This window comes from Protomyctophum bolini (assembly GCF_963924005.1).
Source record: "Protomyctophum bolini genome assembly, chromosome: 17".
NCBI classification, from domain to species: Eukaryota; Metazoa; Chordata; class Actinopteri; order Myctophiformes; family Myctophidae; genus Protomyctophum; species Protomyctophum bolini.
Genome location: NC_137878.1, coordinates 6,189,928 through 6,201,637, shown reverse-complemented (window position 1 = coordinate 6,201,637; position 11,710 = coordinate 6,189,928).

Below are 11,710 nucleotides of genomic sequence, written 5' to 3'. Positions count from 1 at the left end.
ACTGTGTTACATTTAAGATTTCTTTTCCCCCCTAATTAGTCGAGTTTTTTTTTTGTTTTTGATTAATCAGCCCCTTTTTTTGAGGAGCTGGTCTCAGCCTTGTTGCGTGTAAACATGGCAGGCAGCGGTGCTCTCACACGGCTCATTTGCTAAGAAAATGGTACATCGTGGGGGCTGTTTGATGGTGAGATCTCTTTTGGGGGGGGGGGGGGGAAGAGAGCATGATGATTGTGTGTGTGTGTGTGTGTGTGTGTGTGTGTGTGTGTGTGTGTGTGTGTGTGTGTGTGTGTAGTGTGTGTGTGGTGCACGCAGACCGGGCCGGGGCCTGGTGGAGGGGGGGGGCACACCGAGGGCCTCATGGCAGGGGAGATGCCGTTCTGCTCGCTGGTGGTGTTTAAGCCATTCTGTCCGGGGGGAAAAACCCTTTTTGGTGTAAAAGCATTATGTGATATACGCTTTATAGCTATTGAGAAAAGCGGGTCAAAAGGAGAGAAGATGACTGCCCAACCTCCCTATATATACACCCCAGTGGCGGGAAACTCCGTGGGTTCAGAGGCGCGATTGAACCCCCTGGCATTTTGGCAAAGGCAGCGACTGAACCCACTGCATTTTGGCAAAATATATCTATATGCACTGCAGTAAATTATGCACCCACTGACTGTCCACTGAAATTTCCCGAGTCCCCAGTGGTCATGTTGTCATGCACGTAGTCACATTGGTTACAAGATAGGTGTTGGGCCGCCGCGCATGCCGCATTCAAATGCTAATAAGGTGGCTTTTGTTCGAAAAAACAAAACTCGTTTTTTTTCCACCGCTTGGGGGGGGGGGGGGGGGGGGGGGGGGCGTGGCTGCTTGAACCCCCTGCCGTTATAAGAACTTTCCGCCTCTGATAACACCCCCCTCCGAGTGATTTATTTGGTATTTAAGATTTTTTCGGTTATACTTACACCTGTAAATAATTGTCATGTTCTTTGAGGTATCTCGATTATATACTGTCATCATTGTGTTGTGAATGAATGCATTCATGGGACCTCGAATGGAAACAAGACCGCAAGGTCTTTTTTTCCGGTGCTAATATATCCTTTGGATAAATGTGCTTTGACTGTATACCATGTACTGTTTTGCATTTTGTTATTGTCTAATAAAATAATCAATCAATCAATACCGCACTATACGAGCTTGTGGGTCTGCTATTTTTTTTTGTTGAAAAGTCGAGAAAATGTGCCTCAAATCTTTGAATATAAATGACAGAGTGAACATTTTAACTAAAATCTTTGCTTCGGGGGGGGGGGGGGGGGTCCCTGGAACAACATATATTCTGTCCGGGAAACCGCCTTTTTGGAGTTGTAAAAAAGCATTATGTTATACGCTTTAGCTATTGAAAAAATAGCAGATCTACAAGCTCTGCGCTACGAGCTTGTATAGGAGAACGACTGACATAGAATTAGAAACATGAGGTTCTTCAAGAAAACTGTCAGGATTTTGAAGACATTTTATAGTAGAATCGTCCTCCGGTCTACATGGGTTATACCGGTTCATCCTGGGGCCAGGATTAGGATTCTATAACGGGTAAAAATAGGAAGCCGTACAGTATATGTCTCTTGATTACAGAACAACAATGAACCCAACATGTGGTGCTGAGGGATGGCGTGTGCAGTGATTTCCTTCCAGGCCGCACCGGATTTAGACCTGACGACGACGATTCTACAAAATGAAGGCCTTCTAAGTCCTGACAGTTTTCTTGAAAAAAACCCATGTTTCTATATGTACAGTATGTCAGTGGTGTGTGCTCAAACATTTTCATGTCAAGGACCCCCAGAATTATATGTATTTGGCCCGCCCGACCCCCATCTGAAAATATGTTGTTCCAGGGACCCCCCTCCCCAGAAGCAAAGTTTTGTGTTATTCAAACGTTTGGACCACACTTTCACGATTTTTCAAAAATAGCAGACCTACAAGCTCGTAGCGCTGTATGAGCTTGTAGATCTGCTGTTTTTCAACAGCTATAAAGTACAACATAATGCTTTTAAAACACCAGAAGGGGTTCCCGCCCAGAATGGGGGTTTAATTAAACCTTTTGCATCTTCGCTTCAAAGTTTCAAATGTTTGGAGGATTCCCATTTGGGAAGCCCCGGCTATAACCGATATGTAAACACGACGAGGCACATGGACGGAGGCTCTCGTGCGGACACAATGAGACGAGTGAACGTTCCGAGGCTTCTTGTGTTCTCCAGTTGCACTGTTACAGTTTTAACCCGTTCATACCTGAGGCAGGCCGCAGGGGCGCCTGGCCCTGTTTATTGTCCTGTTTATTGTCCCCCCTGCACCACCCCGATTGAGTCTGGTCTGAGGATGATTCTATCCACACTTTTCCTGGGCTGTGTGTGCTCCAGTTCCTGTTGATTTCATTGGATATCATTGGTCATCTGACCAGTTTCATTGGCTTTCATTGGATCAAATCGACAGGAACTGGAGCACACACAGCCCAGGAAAAGTGTGGATACAAATGTCTTCTATAAATCCTGACAAGTTTTCTGAGTAAAACCTATAGTTTCCGTCAAGCTCGTAGTGCGGCACTCGGTGCCGCGCTACGAGCTTGTTGATCTGCTATTTTTCAACAGCTAAAGTATAACATAATGCTTTAAAAAACACCAAGAGGGTGTTTCCGTACTGAATGGGTTAACACAGCCTGCAAGTGGAGCCAATGTGCGGCTCACCAAACCGCAGGTCAACATGTCAAACTGCAGATGTCTGTGACTGCTGCTGAACTGCATGGAACTCCTATCATGATGTATGAGTATTACTGTATCTACTGTACAGTGGCAATGTATACCTATCTATCACTCCTGTTGTATTCGACCACAACAGCAGAGGGCACTGTGCCCCATTCACTGCTCAATTAGCCTGGCAAGACACCTGGTGTTAAACTCTAATAACAGAATCTTTTTGATTGATTGATTGAAATATGTCAGTTTGCAGAATTACAGTATACATTTCAAGCACAACTCAATACAAAGACTGTTAACTGTGAGTCTACGACCCAATATAAAGCATTACACCTCATTGTTCAATTCATCAAAACGTTTTAGAGACGTACAAATAGACACTTCTATATATAGCCAGAGAACAGAACAGGAATTCATCATAAAGGAGGTAAAGAGGGAAAAGAAACATATTATAGAAACTAGCTGTGCTGAGTAAATGTAACTTTTTAGTTTGTGCGTTTGTTTTTTGTTGAAAAGGCTCAGATTTGGACTGCTTATACTAAAGCTGTAATGTGCGTTGAAACGGAAGAAAGACTCAATGTATAACTCTCACTGTGGCTATACCGGCACACCAATTTACTGTTGTTTTGGCCAAAGTCTGGTGAAAGTCTATATTACGGCCCAAATGGGTTATTAAAATATAATAATAAATTGGACTCACACACACACACACACGCCTCTCTTTAGTTGACAACATGGACAACATGTCTGTTTCTACCCATTTAGACTGCTGAGGACGATTCTACAAATGACTTCTGAATCCTGACAGTTTTCTGAAAAACCCTATGTTTCTGTATCAGCGGTTCTCAAACATTTTCATGTCAAGGATCCCCAAAAATATATGTAATTGGCCGCTGACCCCCCCCCCCCCCCCCCCCCATCTGAAAATATGTCGTTCCAGGGACCCCCCCCCCCCAGAAGCAAAGATTTGAATTAATCTAATAATTGGTGCATTTATATAGCGCCTTTATCCAAGGCGCTTTACATAGACTGTGCATTACATTCACCCATTCACACACACATTCACACACCTTTACATAGACTGTGCATTACATTCACCCATTCACACACATTCACACACCATTACATAGATTGTGCATTGCATGATTCACCCATTCACACTAGGGTGACCTGATCCAAATTGTTCATTTGAGGGACAGAAGTATCAATTGTCCCACACATCCCACTTGTCCCACACAAGCAATACTGGAGTACCGGGTTAGCAACTTACTAATTGAGTTGCTATTAAATGCCTTGATGTCATATTCAACCATAGGCCAATAGGCCTATGGTCGAATATGACTCCTCTGGTGTCTCACATTTTGTCTTAAAATCATGCTTTATTTTTTATTTCCATGCTATTTTAACAGGCTTATAAAAACACATCTTGCAGGGAGAGACAACGAGAGAGCTTTACAACAGAAGGCCAACTATTAGGGGACTAAACTATTAGGGCATTTGAACACTGATGCAATTGCCTGCCAGTCACAATGTGGGACAGGGTCTCAATTTGTGGGACGCACCTGAAAAGTCTTGCAGGGTAATGAGGGACTGTCCCGCGCAAAGAGCGACATCTGGTCACCCTAATTCACACACATTCACATGCACAACTTTACATAGATTGTGCATTACATTCACCCATTCACACACACATTCACATGCACACCTTTACATAGATTGTGCATTACATTCACCCATTCACATGCACACCTTTACATAGATTGTGCATTACATTCACCCATTCACACATACATTCACATGCACACCTTTACATAGATTGTGCATTACATTCACCCATTCACACATACATTCACATGCACACCTTTACATAGATTGTGCATTACATTCACCCATTCACACATACATTCACATGCACACCTTTACATAGATTGTGCATTACATTCACCCATTCACACACACACCTTTACATAGATTGTGCATTACATTCACCCATTCACACATACATTCACATGCACACCTTTACATAGATTGTGCATTGCATGCACCCATTCACACACATTCACATGCACACCTTTACATAGATTGTGCATTGCATGCACCCATTCACATGCACACCTTTACATAGATTGTGCATTGCATGCACCCATTCACACACACACACACACACACACGCACACACACACACACACACACACACACATTTACATAGATTGTGCATTACATTCACACCCATTCACACACAGACACACACACACACACACACACGTTCACACACCTTTACATAGATTGTGCATTACATTCACACACACACACATTCACACACCGATGCTGGTGGAAACCAGGCAAGGCACCAACCAGCGCATCAGGAGCAATTAGGGGGTTCAGAGTCTTGCTCAAGGACACTTCGACACTAACTCTGGGGGAGCCCCGGGTTCGAACTGGCAACCTTGCGGTTACCATCCGGCCACTCTACCCCTGAGCCACCGCCGCCCCACCATACTGTGTATACTGTACTATATACAGTATGTTCAACCCTTCATTGAGAAATGGCTGGTATATACGGCTGCTGCCAATCACAAATGACTATAGAGAAACCATAATCAACCCTGTATCGCTTCTTCAACCTCATGCCATCAGGACAAAGATACAGAACCTTACCCTGGAAAAAGGTTCGTTTCAGTAGGAGTTTTGTCCCCTCAGCCATCGCGGCATTAAACAAACTGCCCCGCCGATAGGATGGTTTCTTGTACACAGTGGGGAACTCATGTTGTTTTTGTATTGTCTTGGTGTTATGTTGTTTCTATATGTGCTGCTTTTGTTGTTGGTGTTTGAACAGACCTGTGAAAATGAATATCCTTCGGGACAATAAAGATTATTATTAATCATGGATCGCCGTGGAGTTGAAGTACTTTTGGAAATACCATGCATGTACTGTAACAGTACAGTAGAAACCCAGCCAGAGAGAGAGAGAGAGAGAGAGAGAGACAGACAGAGAGCGCCAGAAGACCTTAAGAGGAGAAGGAAGCCATTAAACTTTTAAGATGTCAACTTCACTTTTGTGAAATATTGTTAACCCATTTTGGCCGGGGACCCGTTTTAGTGTTAGCATTACGTTATGCTTTAGCTATTGAAAAATAGCAGATCTATAAGCTCATAGCTTCATGTATATAGGTCTGCTATTTTTGAAAAATTGAAGACACTTTTAGAATCTGATCTCAGGTCAGAATGGGCTATAATAATGAAACTGTCAGGATGTAATAGACATTTTTTAGAATCTGATCTCGGGTCAGAATGGGTTAAATATTAGAAGAACAACGTGGCGTATGGCGAAGGTAAAGTGAGCTCCACAACAAGGGGATTTCTTTTCTCTCTCTCTCCCTCCTGATTGCTGAAATGTGCCAGCTTGGATTCATATACTGCTCTGGGATTTAGCCGGGATGGAATTCACTTTTAAATCATTCTGGACGGGAACCCCCTTTTGGTGTTTATAACTTCTAAGCATTGTGCTGTATACTTTAGCTATTGGAGAGAAAAAAATAGCTGATCTACACGCTCGCTACGAGCTTGTAGATCTGCTATCGTGAAAACGTGGCGCAAATCTTTGAATAATTATATGTATTATTTTCTTTCAGAGCGAACGTTTTTAACTCAAATCTTTGCTTCTGCAGGGGGGGGGGGAGTCCCAGGAACTACACATTTGCATATGGGGGGGTCGGACTAGGCCAAATACATTCGATTCTAGGGGTCCTTGAATGGATGAAATATAGTATGAGAACCACTGATAAAGAAACCTATAGGTTCTTTCCGAAAACGGTCGTGATTTATAGAAGACATTTTGTCGAATCGGTCTCTGTCTATATAAGTGGCTTGGACGGGAACCCCTTTTGGTGCTTTGACTATAAGGGCTGTATTTTGCGTGTCTTAAGTACCAGGTCTTATTCCCTAACTTGAGTAAACTAAAGACCTGGAGGCGTGATCAATGCTCTTTGGCCACTCAGAATAGCCAAATGGCATTGAACACACCTCCAGGTCTTTAGTTTACTCAAGTTAGGGAATAAGACCTTGTACTTAAGACACGCAAAATACAGCCCTAAGCCTCATGTTATACTTTGAGCTATTGAAAAATAGCAGATCTCCAAACTCATAGCGCGCCACTCGGTGGCGCGCTATACGAGCTTGCAGGTCTGCTATTTTTTGAAAAAATCGTGAAAACGCGGCACAAATCTGTGAATATATATATCTTTCAGAAGACTTTAATTTTTTTTTTGGACATTCGGGCCTAAATGGGTTAAAAGGGTCTGACATGGAGCGGCACGGCCTGGAACCCTTCATCCCTCGCAGGAGAAAGGATTCTCCGCTTGCAGTATATAACTAAAAACCTCAGAGCTCACGTAGGAAGGCAGACTATATAGCTTTCACTCCCTGCATTAAAACGCTCTCTATATACGAGCTGGTGTCTCTGCTTGCATTTTGAAAAACAGGGTGTCAATATCGCCCGTTTTACGACACAGCCATGAAATGCCTGGACCGCGGCTACAACTATTCATTACTCACACCGATTCAAATCCACCGCGTAATCACTCGGCCGCGTGGGTAACGTGAGTAATGAGTATAACTTTGTCAGACGGTTATAGCAAATAATGAAATGAATTTATTTAATGGTTATCACAACCCTCTCTCTCACATACGACATGGTACATTAACACTGTGTGTCTGTTCTGCCTCTGCCATTAACAGTAATACTCTCTCATAGACATACTGTATATAGGCCTACTGTACAACACAACAATTTCAATATGTATTAGTATAGTCTCACTGTCTCAGTATGTTTTTGCTTTTTAACCACTTTCAACCTACTGTAGAGCACAAGTGGAAGCTTTATTTTATTTTTTATTTTTTTTATTTTTTTATTTATTTTTTTTATTTTTTTCACCTAAACTTCATCACTGATGTTCATTGTTTAGTCATGATATTTGCATATAAATACCCCCCACAGAGGCAGAAATTCTCAAAAAACTTCAAAATCTCATCATTACAATGTCTATAGAACATGTTTAATTTAAGGCACAATCCAGGAGGGTTTAGAATGAACATACAATATAGATTAGGGCTATATTCATTTATACAGTAACCCCATCATGAATTGAAATATAGTTTTACTCCAATGTTTAACAATTCCAATGTAAAACAAGCCAATTCCTGAAAACACAGTAACAATGATTTACGTTCATAAGAGCCGAGACAATCACTGCATGCTCTGACGCACGCACACACCCACACGCACACACACACACACACACACACACACACACACACACACACACACACACACACACACACACACACACACACACACACACACACACACACACACACACACACAGTTTAACATGCATTAGTCTACGGACCCCCCATTTCTATCTCTGGAAACCCAATTTATATTGTCAAATCAATGTTTATTTAACACTGAGAGTGTATACAAATGGAACCATTTGTGTACACTCTCAGAGTTACAGACACATATACAGTAAGGGTCCATTTGGTTCCAAACTATATCATTTAGCTGGGGGGACCCCCTGAAACACCTTCAAGGACCACTGAGGGTCCCCGGACCCCACTTTGGGAACCGCTGGTATAATACTGTGTATACATAGCAACAACTACGCCAAATGGAAAATGAGCAGATCTACAAGCTCATAGCGCGCCACTGAATGGCGCGCTACGAGCTTGTATAGGTCTGCTAATTTTTTTAAAATCAAAGTCTCGACTGACATAGAAGACATTTTTTTTAAATCTGATCTCAGGTCAGACTGAAAACTGTCAGGATGTAGTAGAGACATGTTTAGAATCTGATCTCAGGTCAGAATGGTTTATAGGATATACCTACGGCTTTCCTTTACACCCGACAGTAACCATTCACAATTCATTGAGACATGATTACGTGCTGAAACGGTTTTTGAGGCCTGTGGTTGTTTTGGGCAGCAGCATTTGATTTGAGTTTTTTTTTAGTCCTATAGTCTTTTGAATAGTTTTCATTTATTAGTTTTTAATAATAGTCACATTTTAGTCACCCGGAATGTTTCAGTGTTTAGTCTAGTTTTATAGTCGACTAAACGCCACGCGATTTAGTCGACTAAAATGTATTTTGGAGGCGCCTTGACGCCGTCGCGTAACGGCTGATTTTACGCGTGCCGAAAATAGCCGATCTACAAGCTCGCAGCGCGTCGCGCTGAGCTTGTCGACCTGCTATTTTCAGCATACAACCAAGTGTAAAATAAATGACTCACACTTGGATCTCTTGTCCACTGTATAGTCCCTTCCTAACATTTTAGTCTCGTTTTTATTTCTCTACGAAATTGTCGATATATATATATATATATATATATAGTCTTAGTTTTAGTCATCACAGCTTAGTTTTCATTTAAGTTTCTTATCCATTTAGTTTTCGTCGGTGAAAAAAGGTAGTCGACGAACATTTTTCGTCACAGTGTTAGTCGACGAAAACAACACTGCAGATGATAAAAGCGCCACAACAAAGCATATCCCGGGCTGCCCATAACGAGTTAGTTTTCCATCACATCATTTTGGAAAGTCAAAGTTTCTCAAAGTTCATCACAGAAGAACTACACACAGCCTCGTAAGAGAGCTCACGGCTTTTAAATGAAAAGCCCCAAAAGCGTGTTTATTAAACGCAAACCAGAACCCTCTAATTATAAACTATACACACAGGCGGTGTTGAAAGTCTTATTTCAATTAAACGCCACAAACACGACCACAGGAATCGTAAAATATATGACATTGACATTGTACTTTTCAATTGATATTCATATAATTTTTTATTACATTTTCATAAGAACTTTATTGGAGTATTTATCCCGTTCTGGGCGGGAACCCCTATTGGTGTTATATAAGCATTATATTATACTATAAATAGCAGATCTACAAGCTCATAGCGTGGCACTCGGTGCCGTGCTGTGAGCTTGTAGATCTGCTTTTTTTTATTTTATCGTGAAAATGTGGCGGAAATCTTTGAATATATATTTTTTCAGAGCTTCAAATATATTTTCGGCGGGCCAAATACATTATAGTTTCTGGCGGTCCTTGACATGAAATATTGAGAACCCCATGACTGACATAGAAACATGAGGGTTTTCAGAAAACTCTCATGATTCAGAAGACATTTTAAAAGTCAGGTCTAAATGGGTTAAATAAAATAAAAAATGCTCTAAAATTATACTTTCACTCCCATTAATGCCAAAAGGTCACTGGGCGGGCATCATGCTATTAATTTACAGTATTCACACCATAGGATAGGATATATGCATCCACACACACAGTACAGTAACACACACTGTATACTGCAACTGTACGTTTATGCTGAGTGATTGACAAAGACAGGTTGCCGTATCGCACGGCAGTTCAGTTCAAAATCTCCTACACTAACAAACAAAAAATAAACCTCCCTATGATGTCACACACATATAGGGAAGTTTATATAGGGCAACATTTGAGACCATGTGTGTCCAGCACGCGCGCACGCACGCACGCACAGTTTAGTGGTGTGAAAATCCCCCTCGTCCCCCATGGGAGCTGTCAAATTAGCGGTGGTTATATGAACCGGTGCGCTGTATAGAGTCGAGGGCGGCTATAATGCCTAATTTATATACGCGTCCGTTCGCGACGCGTCGTTATATTGCTTGTAGACCGGCTCTTGTTTTCAGCGCACGTCACACACACCATCGTGCGACGTGCGAGTATACAGTTCAGTTCAGGCCCGAGAGGCAGAGAGAGAGAGAGAGAGAGAGACAGAGACACACAGAGAGAGAGAGAGAGAGAGAGAGAAGCAGGCAGGCAGCGAAGGCAGAGTCACGGAGAAGTGAGAACCCATCTCCCCCCCCCACGTGCCACAAGGCCTGGGTCCGTCGTACTGAAATGAAACCATATGAGCGTTAATATGCACCCTGGGCCCACGCTGAAGGATTACCTTACAGAGCTCCCAAATTATCCTAATTTCTTAAGTAAACACAGTGTTTTTTCTGCGGGACCTTTTACACTGGGGGGGGGGATATAGAGGGATATGTGTGGGCGGTGGGGTGGGGGGGGGGGGGGGGGGGGGGGGGTCACCGGATGTGGTAATACTACAGGACCCCCTCTCCCCCTCCTCCAAGACCGGTGGCAAAGGCTTTTCAGTGGTCTGTTAAAGCAATTTCCATCATAATGAATCTAATTTCCTCTCCTCTTGCCCACATGCACCTTCGTTATATAGCGTGCGGTTTAAACCACTGATATCGCTGTTTAACGCAGGGGGGGGGGGGGCACAGGAAATATCAATACTTCCTTTTAGGCGACCATGAAGTCTAAACGTTTATGGAGTAGGAAAAGTGCTTCTGGAGATGTCTGACAAGTGAGTGTATATAGGCATTATACGGACGGCGAGGGTGGCTGTGGGGTCATCCCAAAGAGACAGCCCGATATCAAAAGCCGGCAGCCTCCGTTCTGTGAGTGGCATCCTCTAAATCGGTATTGCGAATGAGAGTTTTGACCGAAGACCGCGCTAACAATTGTGACTAAATTTGACTGAGGGGACTGCCATTGGATTCTTTTGAATTTTCGTTTTATTATTTATCATATGAAAGCAGGGAATCATAGCTTCAAATTGACATGTTTCATGGTTGTTCAGTTTGACCCACCAGTTTAGGAGATATGGCTTATAGAGTATACCGGTAATGTCTTGCCGAAAACAGCGAGTTGAGAAAACAGGCTTGCATGGTTCACTTCTGTGGTCTCACCTATAGGTACATTTTTCAAATGTTTTCAGCTCTGACACTTATTTCAGACATGCTCTAGTATATGCGAAGAGTCTGCCTGTGCTATTAACTCATTTTGGATTTAAAAAAATAGTCTTTCTCCTGGTGTTTGCGCGAATGCGCGATGGCAGGCTCTCAAATCTGTCAAATCTGGTCACAATTTCAAAGAGCTTCCAA